Source organism: Dendrobates tinctorius, unplaced genomic scaffold (genome assembly GCF_039654945.1).
Source record: "Dendrobates tinctorius isolate UK_male_01 unplaced genomic scaffold, ASM3965494v1 ptg000178l, whole genome shotgun sequence".
NCBI lineage: Eukaryota > Metazoa > Chordata > Amphibia > Anura > Dendrobatidae > Dendrobates > Dendrobates tinctorius.
In genome coordinates this window covers 1402606-1422352 of record NW_027361845.1, presented here as the reverse complement: position 1 = coordinate 1422352, position 19747 = coordinate 1402606, and the positions used below count along the sequence as shown (strand labels likewise).

General features: G+C 34.6%; 8 non-coding genes across 8 annotated transcripts; all 8 read right to left on the bottom strand.

Annotated features, from left to right (window-relative positions):
* Nucleotides 1-916: 916 nt before the first annotated feature.
* Nucleotides 917-988, bottom strand: TRNAW-CCA (transfer RNA tryptophan (anticodon CCA)). Its single transcript has one exon. It is a non-coding gene; the product is annotated as a tRNA-Trp (tRNA).
* Nucleotides 989-2405: 1417 nt separating this feature from the next.
* On the bottom strand, nt 2406-2477 carry TRNAW-CCA (transfer RNA tryptophan (anticodon CCA)). The gene has a single exon. It is a non-coding gene; the product is annotated as a tRNA-Trp (tRNA).
* Nucleotides 2478-6605: 4128 nt separating this feature from the next.
* Nucleotides 6606-6677, bottom strand: TRNAW-CCA (transfer RNA tryptophan (anticodon CCA)). Its single transcript has one exon. It is a non-coding gene; the product is annotated as a tRNA-Trp (tRNA).
* A 1411-nt stretch (nt 6678-8088) lies between these two features.
* Nucleotides 8089-8160, bottom strand: TRNAW-CCA (transfer RNA tryptophan (anticodon CCA)). The gene has a single exon. It is a non-coding gene; the product is annotated as a tRNA-Trp (tRNA).
* A 2790-nt stretch (nt 8161-10950) lies between these two features.
* TRNAW-CCA (transfer RNA tryptophan (anticodon CCA)) lies at nt 10951-11022 on the bottom strand. Its single transcript has one exon. It is a non-coding gene; the product is annotated as a tRNA-Trp (tRNA).
* A 1417-nt stretch (nt 11023-12439) lies between these two features.
* On the bottom strand, nt 12440-12511 carry TRNAW-CCA (transfer RNA tryptophan (anticodon CCA)). The gene has a single exon. It is a non-coding gene; the product is annotated as a tRNA-Trp (tRNA).
* Nucleotides 12512-16639: 4128 nt separating this feature from the next.
* Nucleotides 16640-16711, bottom strand: TRNAW-CCA (transfer RNA tryptophan (anticodon CCA)). The gene has a single exon. It is a non-coding gene; the product is annotated as a tRNA-Trp (tRNA).
* A 1411-nt stretch (nt 16712-18122) lies between these two features.
* On the bottom strand, nt 18123-18194 carry TRNAW-CCA (transfer RNA tryptophan (anticodon CCA)). The gene has a single exon. It is a non-coding gene; the product is annotated as a tRNA-Trp (tRNA).
* Nucleotides 18195-19747: the final 1553 nt, after the last annotated feature.

Here is a 19747-nt window from a genome sequence, read left to right as displayed (position 1 = left end):
CCAGGAGTAAGGCGCACTACCGTCAGTGTATGAGGACAGCTGTAAAACTTGTTTGCTCCCATAATTCACTTGTAAAGTGCATGAGGAAATATACAGACACCATCTTGAAATTTGCTACTTTAAATCACAGTTTAGAAAAGTAATAACAAGGATGAATTAGGATCTTCACTTTCCGATTCAGGGATTTCCAGTTTAAAGTTTAGATTCTAGTAACAAGCCTGATTTTCTTACAAATTCAAAGATGACAATGGTATGGACAAAGCGATAGGTGTTCCTGGCATTTATTACATTTATTAATGTTTTTAACTCAATTCCCAATAATATTTCTCATCAAAGTATTGTTGATAAGATTTTAATCTATAGAATTAAAAAAACACTTTTTTAAAAACTGTTCTGACCTGTGTCAACAACGTTGTGTTAATCTATTTTCAGTTGGATTACCCAGTTTCTGTTTTCAATCTTAACCCAAACATCGATCAAGCTATAAAAATATGAAAGAGCTGCTTGACCATGACGTGATTTGAATACACAACTTTCTGATATGGATTCAGAAGCACTACAGTTGAATTAAGATCTTCACAATCAGATTCAGTGATTTCCAGTCAAAAATTAAGAATCTGGTAATAAACCCTCTTTTCTTACAAATTCAAAGATGGCAATGGTAAAAATAAATTAATAGGTGCTTATGGCATTAATTACATTTATTAATGTTTGGAACTCAATTCCCAATAACAATTCTTATCAAAGTCCTCTTGAAACGATTATAATCTGTAGAACTAAAAAATGCAGTTTCTTAAACACTGCAGCCTGGTAGCAACAAAGTTGAGTTAACTTTTGTCAAGTTGGACTACGCAGTTACTGTTTTCAATAATAACACAAACATCAATCAAGATATGAAAAGACATAAAGAGCTGCTTGACCCCGACGTGATTTGAACACACAACCTTCTGATATGGAGTCAGACACGCTACCGTTGCGCCACAAGGTCAGTTGAAAGGTTTTGTTGCTCCCATACTTCACATGAAAAGTGCATGATAAAATATATGGACACCATCTTGAAATTTGCTACTTATAATCACAGTTTGGAAAAGATATAAACAAGGATGAATTAAGGTCTTCACTTTCAGATTCAGGGATTTCCAATTAAAAATTTAGAATATAGTAATAAACCCTTTTTTCTTACAAATTCAAAGATGACAATGGTATGAACAAATTAATAGGTGTTTCTGACTTGCCACAAATTTTCTGTTTTGAACTCAGTTCCCAATGATATATCTCATCAAAGGATTGTTGAAAAGATTTTATTCGGTAGAATTAAAAAAGCAATTTTTCAAACATTTTCCTGACAGGTGGCAACAAGATCATGATAATCCATTGTCAGTTAGAATACGCAGTTTCTGTTTTCAATCTTAACCCAAACATCGATCAACTTTTAAAAATATGAAAGAGATACTTGAACGTGACATAATTTAAACATGCATCATTCTGACCAGGAGTAAGGCGCACTACCGTCAGTGTATGAGGACAGCTGTAAAACTTGCTTGCTCCCATAATTCACTTGTAAAGTGCATGAGGAAATATACAGACACCATCTTGAAATTTGCTACTTTAAATCACAGTTTAGAAAAGTAATAACAAGGATGAATTAGGATCTTCACGTTCCGATTCAGGGATTTCCAGTTTAAAGTTTAGATTCTAGTAATAAGCCTGATTTTCTTACAAATTCAAAGATGACAATGGTATGAACAAAGCGATAGGTGTTCTTGGCATTTATTACATTTATTAATGTTTTTAACTCAATTCCCAATAATGTTTCTCATCAAAGTATTGTTGATAAGATTTTAATCTATAGAATTAAAAAAACACTTTTTTAAAAACTGTTCTGACCTGTGTCAACAACATTGTGTTAATCTGTTTACAGTTGGATTACCCAGTTTCTGTTTTCAATCTTAACCCAAACATCGATCAAGCTATAAAAATATGAAAGAGCTGCTTGACCGTGACGTGATTTGAATACACAACCTTCTGATATGGATTCAGAAGCACTACAGTTGAATTAAGATCTTCACAATCAGATTCAGTGATTTCCAGTCAAAAATTAAGAATCTGGTAATAAACCCTCTTTTCTTACAAATTCAAAGATGGCAATGGTAAAAATAAATTAATAGGTGCTTATGGCATTATTTACATTTAATTAATGTTTGGAACTCAATTCCCAATTACAATTCTTATCAAAGTCCTCTTGAAATGATTATAATCTGTAGAACTAAAAAATGAAGTTTCTTAAACACTGCAGCCTGGTAGCAACAAAGTCGAGTTATCTTTTGTCAGTTGGACTACGCAGTTGCTGTTTTCAATAATAACCCAAACATCAATCAAGATATGAAAAGACATAGAGAACTGACTGACCCCGACGTGGTTTGAACACGCAACCTTCTGATCTGGAGTCAGATGCGCTACCGTTGCACCACGAGGTCAGTTGAAAAGTGTTGTTGCTCCCATACTTCACATGAAAAGTGCGTGATAAAATATATGGTCACCATCGTGAAATTTGCTACTTATAATCACAGTTTGGAAAAGATATAAACAAGGATGAATTAAGGTCTTCACCTTCAGATTCAGGGATTTCCAATTAAAAATTTAGAATATAGTAATAAACACTTTTTTCTTACAAATTCAAAGATGACAATGGTATGAACAAATTAATAGGTGTTTCTGACTTTCCACAAATTTTCTGTTTTGAACTCAGTTCCCAATGATATATCTCATCAAAGGATTGTTGAAAAGATTTTATTCGGTAGAATTAAAAAAGCAATTTTTCAAACACTTTCCTGACAGGTGGCAACAAGATCATGATAATCTATTGTCAGTTAGAATACGCAGTCTCTGTTTTCAATCTTAACCCAAACATCGATCAACTTTTAAAAGGATGAAAGAGATACTCGAACGTGACATAATTTAAACATGCATCATTCTGACCAGGAGTAAGGCGCACTACCGTCAGTGTATGAGGACAGCTGTAAAACTTGCTTGCTCCCATAATTCACTTGTAAAGTGCATGAGGAAATATACAGACACCATCTTGAAATTTGCTACTTTAAATCACAGTTTAGAAAAGTAATAACAAGGATGAATTAGGATCTTCACATTCCGATTCAGGGATTTCCAGTTTAAAGTTTAGATTCTAGTAATAAGCCTGATTTTCTTACAAATTCAAAGATGACAATGGTATGAACAAAGCGATAGGTGTTCCTGGCATTTATTACATTTATTAATGTTTTTAACTCAATTCCCAATAATATTTCTCATCAAAGTATTGTTGATAAGATTTTAATCTATAGAATTAAAAAAACACTTTTTTAAAAACTGTTCTGACCTGTGTCAACAACGTTGTGTTAATCTATTTTCAGTTGGATTACCCAGTTTCTGTTTTCAATCTTAACCCAAACATCGATCAAGCTATAAAAATATGAAAGAGCTGCTTGACCATGACGTGATTTGAATACACAACTTTCTGATATGGATTCAGAAGCACTACAGTTGAATTAAGATCTTCACAATCAGATTCAGTGATTTCCAGTCAAAAACTAAGAAACTGGTAATAAACCGTCTTTTCTTACGAATTCAAAGATGGCAATGGTTAAATTAAATTAATAGGTGCTTATGGCATTAATTACATTTATTAATGTTTGGAACTCAATTCCCAATAACAATTCTTATCAAAGTCCTCTTGAAATGATTATAATCTGTAGAACTAAAAAATGCAGTGTCTTAAACACTGCAGCCTGGTAGCAACAAAGTCGAGTTAACTTTTGTCAAGTTGGACTACGCAGTTGCTGTTTTCAATAATAGCCCAAACATCAATCAAGATATGAAAAGACATACACTCACTGGCCACTTTATTAGGTACACCTGTCCAACTGTGTGTTAAGACTTAATTTCTAATCAGCCAATCACATGGCGGCAACTCAGTGCATTTAGGCATGTAGACATGGTCAAGACAATCTCCTGCAGTTCAAACCGAGCATCAGTATGGGGAAGAAAGGTGATTTGAGTGCCTTTGAACGTGGCATGATTGTTGGTGCCAGAAGGGCTGGTCTGAGTATTTCAGAAACTGCTGATCTACTGGGATTTTCACGCACAACCATCTCTAGGGTTTACAGAGAATGGTCCGAAAAAGAAAAAAAATCCAGTGAGCGGCAGTTCTGTGGCCGGAAATGCCTTGTTGATGCCAGAGATCAGAGGAGAATGGGCATACTGGTTCGAGCTGATAGAAAGGCAACAGTGACTCAAATTGCCACCCGTTACAACCAAGGTAGGCAGAAGAGCATCTCTGAACGCACAGTGCATCGAACTTTGAGGCAGATGGGCTACAGCAGCAGAAGACCACACTGGGTACCACTCCTCTCAGCTAAGAACAGGAAACTGAGGCTACAATTTGCACAAGCTCATCGAAATTGGACAGTAGAAGATTGGAAAAACGTTGCCTGGTCTGATGAGTCTCGATTTCTGCTGCGACATTCGGATGGTAGGGTCAGAATTTGGCGTAAACCACATGAAAGCATGGATCCATCCAGCCTTGTATCAACGGTTCAGGCTGGTGGTGGTGGTGTCATGGTGTGGGGAATTTTTTCTTGGCACTCTTTGGGCCCCTTGGTACCAATTGAGCATCGCTGCAACACCACAGCCTACCTGAGTATTGTTGCTGACCATGTCCATCCCTTTATGACCACAATGTACCCAACATCTGATGGCTACTTTCAGAAGGATAATGCGCCATGTCATAAAGCTCGAATCATCTCAGATTGGTTTCTTGAACATGACAATGAGTTCACTGTACTCAAATGGCCTCCTCAGTCACCAGATCTCAATCCAATAGAGCATCTTTGGGATGTGGTGGAACGGGAGATTCGCATCAGGGATGTGCATCCGACAAATCTGCGCCAACTGTGTGATGCCATCATGTCAATATGGTCCAAAATCTCTGAGGAATGCTTCCAGCACCTTGTTGAATCTCTGCCACGAAGAATTGAGGCAGTTCTGAAGGCAAAAGGGGGTCCAACCCGTTACTAGCATGGTGTACTTAATAAAGTGGCCAGTGAGCGTAAAGAGCTGATTGACCCCGACGTGATTTGAACACGCAACCTTCTGATCTGGAGTCAGACACGCAACCATTGCACCCCGAGGTCGGTTGAAAAGTGTTGTTGCTCCCATACTTCACATGAAAAGTGCATGATAAAATATATGGACACCATCTTGAAATTTGCTACTTATAATCACAGTTTGGAAAAGATATAAACAAGGATGAATTAAGGTCTTCACTTTCAGATTCAGGGATTTCCAATTAAAAATTTAGAATATAGCAATAAACCCTTTTTTCTTACAAATTCAAAGATGACAATGGTATGAACAAATTAATAGGTGTTTCTGACTTGCCACAAATTTTCTGTTTTGAACTCAGTTCCCAATGATATATCTCATCAAAGGATTGTTGAAAAGATTTTATTCGGTAGAATTAAAAAAGCAATTTTTCAAACACTTTCCTGACAGGTGGCAACAAGATCATGATAATCCATTGTCAGTTAGAATACGCAGTTTCTGTTTTCAATCTTAACCCAAACATCGATCAACTTTTAAAAAGATGAAAGAGATACTTGAACGTGACATAATTTAAACATGCATCATTCTGACCAGGAGTAAGGCGCACTACCGTCAGTGTATGAGGACAGCTGTAAAACTTGCTTGCTCCCATAATTCACTTGTAAAGTGCATGAGGAAATATACAGACACCATCTTGAAATTTGCTACTTTAAATCACAGTTTAGAAAAGTAATAACAAGGATGAATTAGGATCTTCACTTTCCGATTCAGGGATTTCCAGTTTAAAGTTTAGATTCTAGTAATAAGCCTGATTTTTTTACAAATTCAAAGATGACAATGGTATGAACAAAGCGATAGGTGTTCCTGGCATTTATTACATTTATTAATGTTTTTAACTCAATTCCCAATAATATTTCTCATCAAAGTATTGTTGATAAGATTTTAATCTATAGAATTAAAAAAACACATTTTTAAAAACTGTTCTGACCTGTGTCAACAACGTTGTGTTAATCTATTTTCAGTTGGATTACCCAGTTTCTGTTTTCAATCTTAACCCAAACATCGATCAAGCTATAAAAATATGAAAGAGCTGCTTGACCATGACGTGATTTGAATACACAACTTTCTGATATGGATTCAGAAGCACTACAGTTGAATTAAGATCTTCACAATCAGATTCAGTGATTTCCAGTCAAAAATTAAGAATCTGGTAATAAACCCTCTTTTCTTACAAATTCAAAGATGGCAATGGTAAAAATAAATTAATAGGTGCTTATGGCATTAATTACATTTATTAATGTTTGGAACTCAATTCCCAATAACAATTCTTATCAAAGTCCTCTTGAAACGATTATAATGTGTAGAACTAAAAAATGCAGTTTCTTAAACACTGCAGCCTGGTAGCAACAAAGTCGAGTTAACTTTTGTCAGTTGGACTACGCAGTTACTGTTTTCAATAATAACCCAAACATCAATCAAGATATGAAAAGACATAAAGAGTTGATTGACCCCGACGTGATTTGAACACGCAACCATCTGATCTGGAGTCAGACGCGCTACCGTTGCGCCACGAGGTCAGTTGATAAGTGTTGTTGCTCCCATACTTCACATGAAAAGTGCATGATAAAATATATGGACACCATCTTGAAATTTGCTACTTATAATCACAGTTTGGAAAAGATATAAACAAGGATGAATTAAGGTCTTCACTTTCAGATTCAGGGATTTCCAATTAAAAATTTAGAATATAGCAATAAACCCTTTTTTCTTACAAATTCAAAGATGACAATGGTATGAACAAATTAATAGGTGTTTCTGACTTGCCACAAATTTTCTGTTTTGAACTCAGTTCCCAATGATATATCTCATCAAAGAATTGTTGAAAAGATATTATTCAGTAGAATTAAAAAAGCAATTTTTCAAACATTTTCCTGACATGTGGCAACAAGATCATGATAATCTATTGTCAGTTAGAATACGCAGTTTCTGTTTTCAATCTTAACCCAAACATCGATCAACTTTTAAAAAGATGAAAGAGATACTTGAACGTGACATAATTTAAAGATGCATCATTCTGACCAGGAGTAAGGCGCACTACCGTCAGTGTATGAGGACAGCTGTAAAACTTGTTTGCTCCATAATTCACTTGTAAAGTGCATGAGGAAATATACAGACACCATCTTGAAATTTGCTACTTTAAATCACAGTTTAGAAAAGTAATAACAAGGATGAATTAGGATCTTCACTTTCCGATTCAGGGATTTCCAGTTTAAAGTTTAGATTCTAGTAATAAGCCTGATTTTCTTACAAATTCAAAGATGACAATGGTATGGACAAAGCGATAGGTGTTCCTGGCATTTATTACATTTATTAATGTTTTTAACTCAATTCCCAATAATATTTCTCATCAAAGTATTGTTGATAAGATTTTAATCTATAGAATTAAAAAAACACTTTTTTAAAAACTGTTCTGACCTGTGTCAACAACGTTGTGTTAATCTATTTTCAGTTGGATTACCCAGTTTCTGTTTTCAATCTTAACCCAAACATCGATCAAGCTATAAAAATATGAAAGAGCTGCTTGACCATGACGTGATTTGAATACACAACTTTCTGATATGGATTCAGAAGCACTACAGTTGAATTAAGATCTTCACAATCAGATTCAGTGATTTCCAGTCAAAAATTAAGAATCTGGTAATAAACCCTCTTTTCTTACAAATTCAAAGATGGCAATGGTAAAAATAAATTAATAGGTGCTTATGGCATTAATTACATTTATTAATGTTGGGAACTCCCAATAACAATTCTTATCAAAGTCCTCTTGAAACGATTATAATCTGTAGAACTAAAAAATGCAGTTTCTTAAACACTGCAGCTTGGTAGCAACAAAGTCGAGTTAACTTTTGTCAAGTTGGACTACGCAGTTGCTGTTTTCAATAATAACCCAAACATCAATCAAGTTATGAAAAGACATAAAGAGCTGATTGCCCCCGACGTGATTTAAACACGCAACCTTCTGATCTGGAGTCAGACACGCTACCATTGCACCACGAGGTCAGTTGAAAAGTGTTGTTGCTCCCATACTTCACATGAAAAGTGCATGACAAAATATATGGACACCATCTTGAAATTTGCTACTTATAATCACAGTTTGGAAAAGATATAAACAAGGATGAATTAAGGTCTTCACTTTCAGATTCAGGGATTTCCAATTAAAAATTTAGAATATAGTAATAAACCCTTTTTTCTTACAAATTCAAAGATGACAATGGTATGAACAAAATTAATAGGTGTTTCTGACTTGCCACAAATTTTCTGTTTTGAACTCAGTTCCCAATGATATATCTCATCAAAGGATTGTTGAAAAGATTTTATTCAGTAGAATTAAAAAAGCAATTTTTCAAACACTTTCCTGACAGGTGGCAACAAGATCATGATAATCCATTGTCAGTTAGAATACGCAGTTTCTGTTTTCAATCTTAACCCAAACATCGATCAACTTTTAAAAATATGAAAGAGATACTTGAACGTGACATACTTTAAACATGCATCATTCTGACCAGGAGTAAGGCGCACTACCGTCAGTGTATGAGGACAGCTGTAAAACTTGCTTGCTCCCATAATTCACTTGTAAAGTGCATGAGGAAATATACAGACACCATCTTGAAATTTGCTACTTTAAATCACAGTTTAGAAAAGTAATAACAAGGATGAATTAGGATCTTCACGTTCCGATTCAGGGATTTCCAGTTTAAAGTTTAGATTCTAGTAATAAGCCTGATTTTCTTACAAATTCAAAGATGACAATGGTATGAACAAAGCGATAGGTGTTCCTGGCATTTATTACATTTATTAATGTTTTTAACTCAATTCCCAATAATATTTCTCATCAAAGTATTATTGATAAGATTTTAATCTATAGAATTAAAAAAACACTTTATTAAAAACTGTTCTGACCTGTGTCAACAACGTTGTGTTAATCTATTTTCAGTTGGATTACCCAGTTTCTGTTTTCAATCTTAACCCAAACCCAAACATCGATCAAGCTATAAAAATATGAAAGAGCTGCTTGACCATGACGTGATTTGAATACACAACTTTCTGATATGGATTCAGAAGCACTACAGTTGAATTAAGATCTTCACAATCAGATTCAGTGATTTCCAGTCAAAAATTAAGAATCTGGTAATAAACCCTCTTTTCTTAGAAATTCAAAAATGGCAATGGTAAAAATAAATTAATAGGTGCTTATGGCATTAATTACATTTATTAATGTTTGGAACTCAATTCCCAATAACAATTCTTATCAAAGTCCTCTTGAAACGATTATAATCTGTAGAACTAAAAAATGCAGTTTCTTAAACACTGCAGTCTGGTAGCAACAAAGTCGAGTTAACTTTTGTCAATTTGGACTACGCAGTTACTGTTTTCAATAATAACCCAAACATCAATCAAGATATGAAAAGACATAAAGAGCTGATTGACCCCGACGTGATTTGAACACGCAACCTTCTGATCTGGAGTTTGGAAAAGATATAAACAAGGATGAATTAAGGTCTTCACTTTCAGATTCAGGGATTTCCAATTCAAAATTTAGATTATAGTAATAAACCCTTTTTTCTTACAAATTCAAAGATGACAATGGTATGAACAAATTAATAGGTGTTTCTGACTTGCCCCAAATTTTCTGTTTTGAACTCAGTTCCCAATGATATATCTCATCAAAGGATTTTTGAAAAGATTTTATTCGGTAGAATTAAAAAAGCAATTTTTCAAACTCTTTCCTGACAGGTGGCAACAAGATCATGATAATCTATTGTCAGTTAGAATACGCAGTTTCTGTTTTCAATCTTAACCCAAACATCGATCAACTTTTAAAAAGTTGAAAGAGATACTTGAACGTGACATAATTTAAAGATGCATCATTCTGACCAGGAGTAAGGCGCACTACCGTCAGTGTATGAGGACAGCTGTAAAACTTGCTTGCTCCCATAATTCACTTGTAAAGTGCATGAGGAAATATACAGACACCATCTTGAAATTTGCTACTTTAAATCACAGTTTAGAAAAGTAATAACAAGGATGAATTAGGATCTTCACTTTCCGATTCAGGGATTTCCAGTTTAAAGTTTAGATTCTAGTAATAAGCCTGATTTTCTTACAAATTCAAAGATGACAATGGTATGAACAAAGCGATAGGTGTTCCTGGCATTTATTACATTTATTAATGTTTTTAACTCAATTCCCAATAATATTTCTCATCAAAGTATTGTTGATAAGATTTTAATCTATAGAATTAAAAAAACACTTTTTTAAAAACTGTTCTGACCTGTGTCAACAACGTTGTGTTAATCTATTTTCAGTTGGATTACCCAGTTTCTGTTTTCAATCTTAACCCAAACATCGATCAAGCTATAAAAATATGAAAGAGCTGCTTGACCATGACGTGATTTGAATACACAACTTTCTGATATGGATTCAGAAGCACTACAGTTGAATTAAGATCTTCACAATCAGATTCAGTGATTTCCAGTCAAAAATTAAGAATCTGGTAATAAACCCTCTTTTCTTACAAATTCAAAGATGTCAATGGTAAAAATAAATTAATAGGTGCTTATGGCATTAATTACATTTATTAATGTTTGGAACTCAATTCCCAATAACAATTCTTATCAAAGTCCTCTTGAAACGATTATAATCTGTAGAACTAAAAAATGCAGTTTCTTAAACACTGCAGCCTGGTAGCAACAAAGTTGAGTTAACTTTTGTCAAGTTGGACTACGCAGTTACTGTTTTCAATAATAACACAAACATCAATCAAGATATGAAAAGACATAAAGAGCTGCTTGACCCCGACGTGATTTGAACACACAACCTTCTGATATGGAGTCAGACACGCTACCGTTGCGCCACAAGGTCAGTTGAAAGGTTTTGTTGCTCCCATACTTCACATGAAAAGTGCATGATAAAATATATGGACACCATCTTGAAATTTGCTACTTATAATCACAGTTTGGAAAAGATATAAACAAGGATGAATTAAGGTCTTCACTTTCAGATTCAGGGATTTCCAATTAAAAATTTAGAATATAGTAATAAACCCTTTTTTCTTACAAATTCAAAGATGACAATGGTATGAACAAATTAATAGGTGTTTCTGACTTGCCACAAATTTTCTGTTTTGAACTCAGTTCCCAATGATATATCTCATCAAAGGATTGTTGAAAAGATTTTATTCGGTAGAATTAAAAAAGCAATTTTTCAAACATTTTCCTGACAGGTGGCAACAAGATCATGATAATCCATTGTCAGTTAGAATACGCAGTTTCTGTTTTCAATCTTAACCCAAACATCGATCAACTTTTAAAAATATGAAAGAGATACTTGAACGTGACATAATTTAAACATGCATCATTCTGACCAGGAGTAAGGCGCACTACCGTCAGTGTATGAGGACAGCTGTAAAACTTGCTTGCTCCCATAATTCACTTGTAAAGTGCATGAGGAAATATACAGACACCATCTTGAAATTTGCTACTTTAAATCACAGTTTAGAAAAGTAATAACAAGGATGAATTAGGATCTTCACGTTCCGATTCAGGGATTTCCAGTTTAAAGTTTAGATTCTAGTAATAAGCCTGATTTTCTTACAAATTCAAAGATGACAATGGTATGAACAAAGCGATAGGTGTTCTTGGCATTTATTACATTTATTAATGTTTTTAACTCAATTCCCAATAATGTTTCTCATCAAAGTATTGTTGATAAGATTTTAATCTATAGAATTAAAAAAACACTTTTTTAAAAACTGTTCTGACCTGTGTCAACAACATTGTGTTAATCTGTTTACAGTTGGATTACCCAGTTTCTGTTTTCAATCTTAACCCAAACATCGATCAAGCTATAAAAATATGAAAGAGCTGCTTGACCGTGACGTGATTTGAATACACAACCTTCTGATATGGATTCAGAAGCACTACAGTTGAATTAAGATCTTCACAATCAGATTCAGTGATTTCCAGTCAAAAATTAAGAATCTGGTAATAAACCCTCTTTTCTTACAAATTCAAAGATGGCAATGGTAAAAATAAATTAATAGGTGCTTATGGCATTATTTACATTTAATTAATGTTTGGAACTCAATTCCCAATTACAATTCTTATCAAAGTCCTCTTGAAATGATTATAATCTGTAGAACTAAAAAATGAAGTTTCTTAAACACTGCAGCCTGGTAGCAACAAAGTCGAGTTATCTTTTGTCAGTTGGACTACGCAGTTGCTGTTTTCAATAATAACCCAAACATCAATCAAGATATGAAAAGACATAGAGAACTGACTGACCCCGACGTGGTTTGAACACGCAACCTTCTGATCTGGAGTCAGATGCGCTACCGTTGCACCACGAGGTCAGTTGAAAAGTGTTGTTGCTCCCATACTTCACATGAAAAGTGCGTGATAAAATATATGGTCACCATCGTGAAATTTGCTACTTATAATCACAGTTTGGAAAAGATATAAACAAGGATGAATTAAGGTCTTCACCTTCAGATTCAGGGATTTCCAATTAAAAATTTAGAATATAGTAATAAACACTTTTTTCTTACAAATTCAAAGATGACAATGGTATGAACAAATTAATAGGTGTTTCTGACTTTCCACAAATTTTCTGTTTTGAACTCAGTTCCCAATGATATATCTCATCAAAGGATTGTTGAAAAGATTTTATTCGGTAGAATTAAAAAAGCAATTTTTCAAACACTTTCCTGACAGGTGGCAACAAGATCATGATAATCTATTGTCAGTTAGAATACGCAGTCTCTGTTTTCAATCTTAACCCAAACATCGATCAACTTTTAAAAGGATGAAAGAGATACTCGAACGTGACATAATTTAAACATGCATCATTCTGACCAGGAGTAAGGCGCACTACCGTCAGTGTATGAGGACAGCTGTAAAACTTGCTTGCTCCCATAATTCACTTGTAAAGTGCATGAGGAAATATACAGACACCATCTTGAAATTTGCTACTTTAAATCACAGTTTAGAAAAGTAATAACAAGGATGAATTAGGATCTTCACATTCCGATTCAGGGATTTCCAGTTTAAAGTTTAGATTCTAGTAATAAGCCTGATTTTCTTACAAATTCAAAGATGACAATGGTATGAACAAAGCGATAGGTGTTCCTGGCATTTATTACATTTATTAATGTTTTTAACTCAATTCCCAATAATATTTCTCATCAAAGTATTGTTGATAAGATTTTAATCTATAGAATTAAAAAAACACTTTTTTAAAAACTGTTCTGACCTGTGTCAACAACGTTGTGTTAATCTATTTTCAGTTGGATTACCCAGTTTCTGTTTTCAATCTTAACCCAAACATCGATCAAGCTATAAAAATATGAAAGAGCTGCTTGACCATGACGTGATTTGAATACACAACTTTCTGATATGGATTCAGAAGCACTACAGTTGAATTAAGATCTTCACAATCAGATTCAGTGATTTCCAGTCAAAAACTAAGAAACTGGTAATAAACCGTCTTTTCTTACGAATTCAAAGATGGCAATGGTTAAATTAAATTAATAGGTGCTTATGGCATTAATTACATTTATTAATGTTTGGAACTCAATTCCCAATAACAATTCTTATCAAAGTCCTCTTGAAATGATTATAATCTGTAGAACTAAAAAATGCAGTGTCTTAAACACTGCAGCCTGGTAGCAACAAAGTCGAGTTAACTTTTGTCAAGTTGGACTACGCAGTTGCTGTTTTCAATAATAGCCCAAACATCAATCAAGATATGAAAAGACATACACTCACTGGCCACTTTATTAGGTACACCTGTCCAACTGTGTGTTAAGACTTAATTTCTAATCAGCCAATCACATGGCGGCAACTCAGTGCATTTAGGCATGTAGACATGGTCAAGACAATCTCCTGCAGTTCAAACCGAGCATCAGTATGGGGAAGAAAGGTGATTTGAGTGCCTTTGAACGTGGCATGATTGTTGGTGCCAGAAGGGCTGGTCTGAGTATTTCAGAAACTGCTGATCTACTGGGATTTTCACGCACAACCATCTCTAGGGTTTACAGAGAATGGTCCGAAAAAGAAAAAAAATCCAGTGAGCGGCAGTTCTGTGGCCGGAAATGCCTTGTTGATGCCAGAGATCAGAGGAGAATGGGCATACTGGTTCGAGCTGATAGAAAGGCAACAGTGACTCAAATTGCCACCCGTTACAACCAAGGTAGGCAGAAGAGCATCTCTGAACGCACAGTGCATCGAACTTTGAGGCAGATGGGCTACAGCAGCAGAAGACCACACTGGGTACCACTCCTCTCAGCTAAGAACAGGAAACTGAGGCTACAATTTGCACAAGCTCATCGAAATTGGACAGTAGAAGATTGGAAAAACGTTGCCTGGTCTGATGAGTCTCGATTTCTGCTGCGACATTCGGATGGTAGGGTCAGAATTTGGCGTAAACCACATGAAAGCATGGATCCATCCAGCCTTGTATCAACGGTTCAGGCTGGTGGTGGTGGTGTCATGGTGTGGGGAATTTTTTCTTGGCACTCTTTGGGCCCCTTGGTACCAATTGAGCATCGCTGCAACACCACAGCCTACCTGAGTATTGTTGCTGACCATGTCCATCCCTTTATGACCACAATGTACCCAACATCTGATGGCTACTTTCAGAAGGATAATGCGCCATGTCATAAAGCTCGAATCATCTCAGATTGGTTTCTTGAACATGACAATGAGTTCACTGTACTCAAATGGCCTCCTCAGTCACCAGATCTCAATCCAATAGAGCATCTTTGGGATGTGGTGGAACGGGAGATTCGCATCAGGGATGTGCATCCGACAAATCTGCGCCAACTGTGTGATGCCATCATGTCAATATGGTCCAAAATCTCTGAGGAATGCTTCCAGCACCTTGTTGAATCTCTGCCACGAAGAATTGAGGCAGTTCTGAAGGCAAAAGGGGGTCCAACCCGTTACTAGCATGGTGTACTTAATAAAGTGGCCAGTGAGCGTAAAGAGCTGATTGACCCCGACGTGATTTGAACACGCAACCTTCTGATCTGGAGTCAGACACGCAACCATTGCACCCCGAGGTCGGTTGAAAAGTGTTGTTGCTCCCATACTTCACATGAAAAGTGCATGATAAAATATATGGACACCATCTTGAAATTTGCTACTTATAATCACAGTTTGGAAAAGATATAAACAAGGATGAATTAAGGTCTTCACTTTCAGATTCAGGGATTTCCAATTAAAAATTTAGAATATAGCAATAAACCCTTTTTTCTTACAAATTCAAAGATGACAATGGTATGAACAAATTAATAGGTGTTTCTGACTTGCCACAAATTTTCTGTTTTGAACTCAGTTCCCAATGATATATCTCATCAAAGGATTGTTGAAAAGATTTTATTCGGTAGAATTAAAAAAGCAATTTTTCAAACACTTTCCTGACAGGTGGCAACAAGATCATGATAATCCATTGTCAGTTAGAATACGCAGTTTCTGTTTTCAATCTTAACCCAAACATCGATCAACTTTTAAAAAGATGAAAGAGATACTTGAACGTGACATAATTTAAACATGCATCATTCTGACCAGGAGTAAGGCGCACTACCGTCAGTGTATGAGGACAGCTGTAAAACTTGCTTGCTCCCATAATTCACTTGTAAAGTGCATGAGGAAATATACAGACACCATCTTGAAATTTGCTACTTTAAATCACAGTTTAGAAAAGTAATAACAAGGATGAATTAGGATCTTCACTTTCCGATTCAGGGATTTCCAGTTTAAAGTTTAGATTCTAGTAATAAGCCTGATTTTTTTACAAATTCAAAGATGACAATGGTATGAACAAAGCGATAGGTGTTCCTGGCATTTATTACATTTATTAATGTTTTTAACTCAATTCCCAATAATATTTCTCATCAAAGTATTGTTGATAAGATTTTAATCTATAGAATTAAAAAAACACATTTTTAAAAACTGTTCTGACCTGTGTCAACAACGTTGTGTTAATCTATTTTCAGTTGGATTACCCAGTTTCTGTTTTCAATCTTAACCCAAACATCGATCAAGCTATAAAAATATGAAAGAGCTGCTTGACCATGACGTGATTTGAATACACAACTTTCTGATATGGATTCAGAAGCACTACAGTTGAATTAAGATCTTCACAATCAGATTCAGTGATTTCCAGTCAAAAATTAAGAATCTGGTAATAAACCCTCTTTTCTTACAAATTCAAAGATGGCAATGGTAAAAATAAATTAATAGGTGCTTATGGCATTAATTACATTTATTAATGTTTGGAACTCAATTCCCAATAACAATTCTTATCAAAGTCCTCTTGAAACGATTATAATGTGTAGAACTAAAAAATGCAGTTTCTTAAACACTGCAGCCTGGTAGCAACAAAGTCGAGTTAACTTTTGTCAGTTGGACTACGCAGTTACTGTTTTCAATAATAACCCAAACATCAATCAAGATATGAAAAGACATAAAGAGTTGATTGACCCCGACGTGATTTGAACACGCAACCATCTGATCTGGAGTCAGACGCGCTACCGTTGCGCCACGAGGTCAGTTGATAAGTGTTGTTGCTCCCATACTTCACATGAAAAGTGCATGATAAAATATATGGACACCATCTTGAAATTTGCTACTTATAATCACAGTTTGGAAAAGATATAAACAAGGATGAATTAAGGTCTTCACTTTCAGATTCAGGGATTTCCAATTAAAAATTTAGAATATAGCAATAAACCCTTTTTTCTTACAAATTCAAAGATGACAATGGTATGAACAAATTAATAGGTGTTTCTGACTTGCCACAAATTTTCTGTTTTGAACTCAGTTCCCAATGATATATCTCATCAAAGAATTGTTGAAAAGATATTATTCAGTAGAATTAAAAAAGCAATTTTTCAAACATTTTCCTGACATGTGGCAACAAGATCATGATAATCTATTGTCAGTTAGAATACGCAGTTTCTGTTTTCAATCTTAACCCAAACATCGATCAACTTTTAAAAAGATGAAAGAGATACTTGAACGTGACATAATTTAAAGATGCATCATTCTGACCAGGAGTAAGGCGCACTACCGTCAGTGTATGAGGACAGCTGTAAAACTTGTTTGCTCCATAATTCACTTGTAAAGTGCATGAGGAAATATACAGACACCATCTTGAAATTTGCTACTTTAAATCACAGTTTAGAAAAGTAATAACAAGGATGAATTAGGATCTTCACTTTCCGATTCAGGGATTTCCAGTTTAAAGTTTAGATTCTAGTAATAAGCCTGATTTTCTTACAAATTCAAAGATGACAATGGTATGGACAAAGCGATAGGTGTTCCTGGCATTTATTACATTTATTAATGTTTTTAACTCAATTCCCAATAATATTTCTCATCAAAGTATTGTTGATAAGATTTTAATCTATAGAATTAAAAAAACACTTTTTTAAAAACTGTTCTGACCTGTGTCAACAACGTTGTGTTAATCTATTTTCAGTTGGATTACCCAGTTTCTGTTTTCAATCTTAACCCAAACATCGATCAAGCTATAAAAATATGAAAGAGCTGCTTGACCATGACGTGATTTGAATACACAACTTTCTGATATGGATTCAGAAGCACTACAGTTGAATTAAGATCTTCACAATCAGATTCAGTGATTTCCAGTCAAAAATTAAGAATCTGGTAATAAACCCTCTTTTCTTACAAATTCAAAGATGGCAATGGTAAAAATAAATTAATAGGTGCTTATGGCATTAATTACATTTATTAATGTTGGGAACTCCCAATAACAATTCTTATCAAAGTCCTCTTGAAACGATTATAATCTGTAGAACTAAAAAATGCAGTTTCTTAAACACTGCAGCTTGGTAGCAACAAAGTCGAGTTAACTTTTGTCAAGTTGGACTACGCAGTTGCTGTTTTCAATAATAACCCAAACATCAATCAAGTTATGAAAAGACATAAAGAGCTGATTGCCCCCGACGTGATTTAAACACGCAACCTTCTGATCTGGAGTCAGACACGCTACCATTGCACCACGAGGTCAGTTGAAAAGTGTTGTTGCTCCCATACTTCACATGAAAAGTGCATGACAAAATATATGGACACCATCTTGAAATTTGCTACTTATAATCACAGTTTGGAAAAGATATAAACAAGGATGAATTAAGGTCTTCACTTTCAGATTCAGGGATTTCCAATTAAAAATTTAGAATATAGTAATAAACCCTTTTTTCTTACAAATTCAAAGATGACAATGGTATGAACAAAATTAATAGGTGTTTCTGACTTGCCACAAATTTTCTGTTTTGAACTCAGTTCCCAATGATATATCTCATCAAAGGATTGTTGAAAAGATTTTATTCAGTAGAATTAAAAAAGCAATTTTTCAAACACTTTCCTGACAGGTGGCAACAAGATCATGATAATCCATTGTCAGTTAGAATACGCAGTTTCTGTTTTCAATCTTAACCCAAACATCGATCAACTTTTAAAAATATGAAAGAGATACTTGAACGTGACATACTTTAAACATGCATCATTCTGACCAGGAGTAAGGCGCACTACCGTCAGTGTATGAGGACAGCTGTAAAACTTGCTTGCTCCCATAATTCACTTGTAAAGTGCATGAGGAAATATACAGACACCATCTTGAAATTTGCTACTTTAAATCACAGTTTAGAAAAGTAATAACAAGGATGAATTAGGATCTTCACGTTCCGATTCAGGGATTTCCAGTTTAAAGTTTAGATTCTAGTAATAAGCCTGATTTTCTTACAAATTCAAAGATGACAATGGTATGAACAAAGCGATAGGTGTTCCTGGCATTTATTACATTTATTAATGTTTTTAACTCAATTCCCAATAATATTTCTCATCAAAGTATTATTGATAAGATTTTAATCTATAGAATTAAAAAAACACTTTATTAAAAACTGTTCTGACCTGTGTCAACAACGTTGTGTTAATCTATTTTCAGTTGGATTACCCAGTTTCTGTTTTCAATCTTAACCCAAACCCAAACATCGATCAAGCTATAAAAATATGAAAGAGCTGCTTGACCATGACGTGATTTGAATACACAACTTTCTGATATGGATTCAGAAGCACTACAGTTGAATTAAGATCTTCACAATCAGATTCAGTGATTTCCAGTCAAAAATTAAGAATCTGGTAATAAACCCTCTTTTCTTAGAAATTCAAAAATGGCAATGGTAAAAATAAATTAATAGGTGCTTATGGCATTAATTACATTTATTAATGTTTGGAACTCAATTCCCAATAACAATTCTTATCAAAGTCCTCTTGAAACGATTATAATCTGTAGAACTAAAAAATGCAGTTTCTTAAACACTGCAGTCTGGTAGCAACAAAGTCGAGTTAACTTTTGTCAATTTGGACTACGCAGTTACTGTTTTCAATAATAACCCAAACATCAATCAAGATATGAAAAGACATAAAGAGCTGATTGACCCCGACGTGATTTGAACACGCAACCTTCTGATCTGGAGTTTGGAAAAGATATAAACAAGGATGAATTAAGGTCTTCACTTTCAGATTCAGGGATTTCCAATTCAAAATTTAGATTATAGTAATAA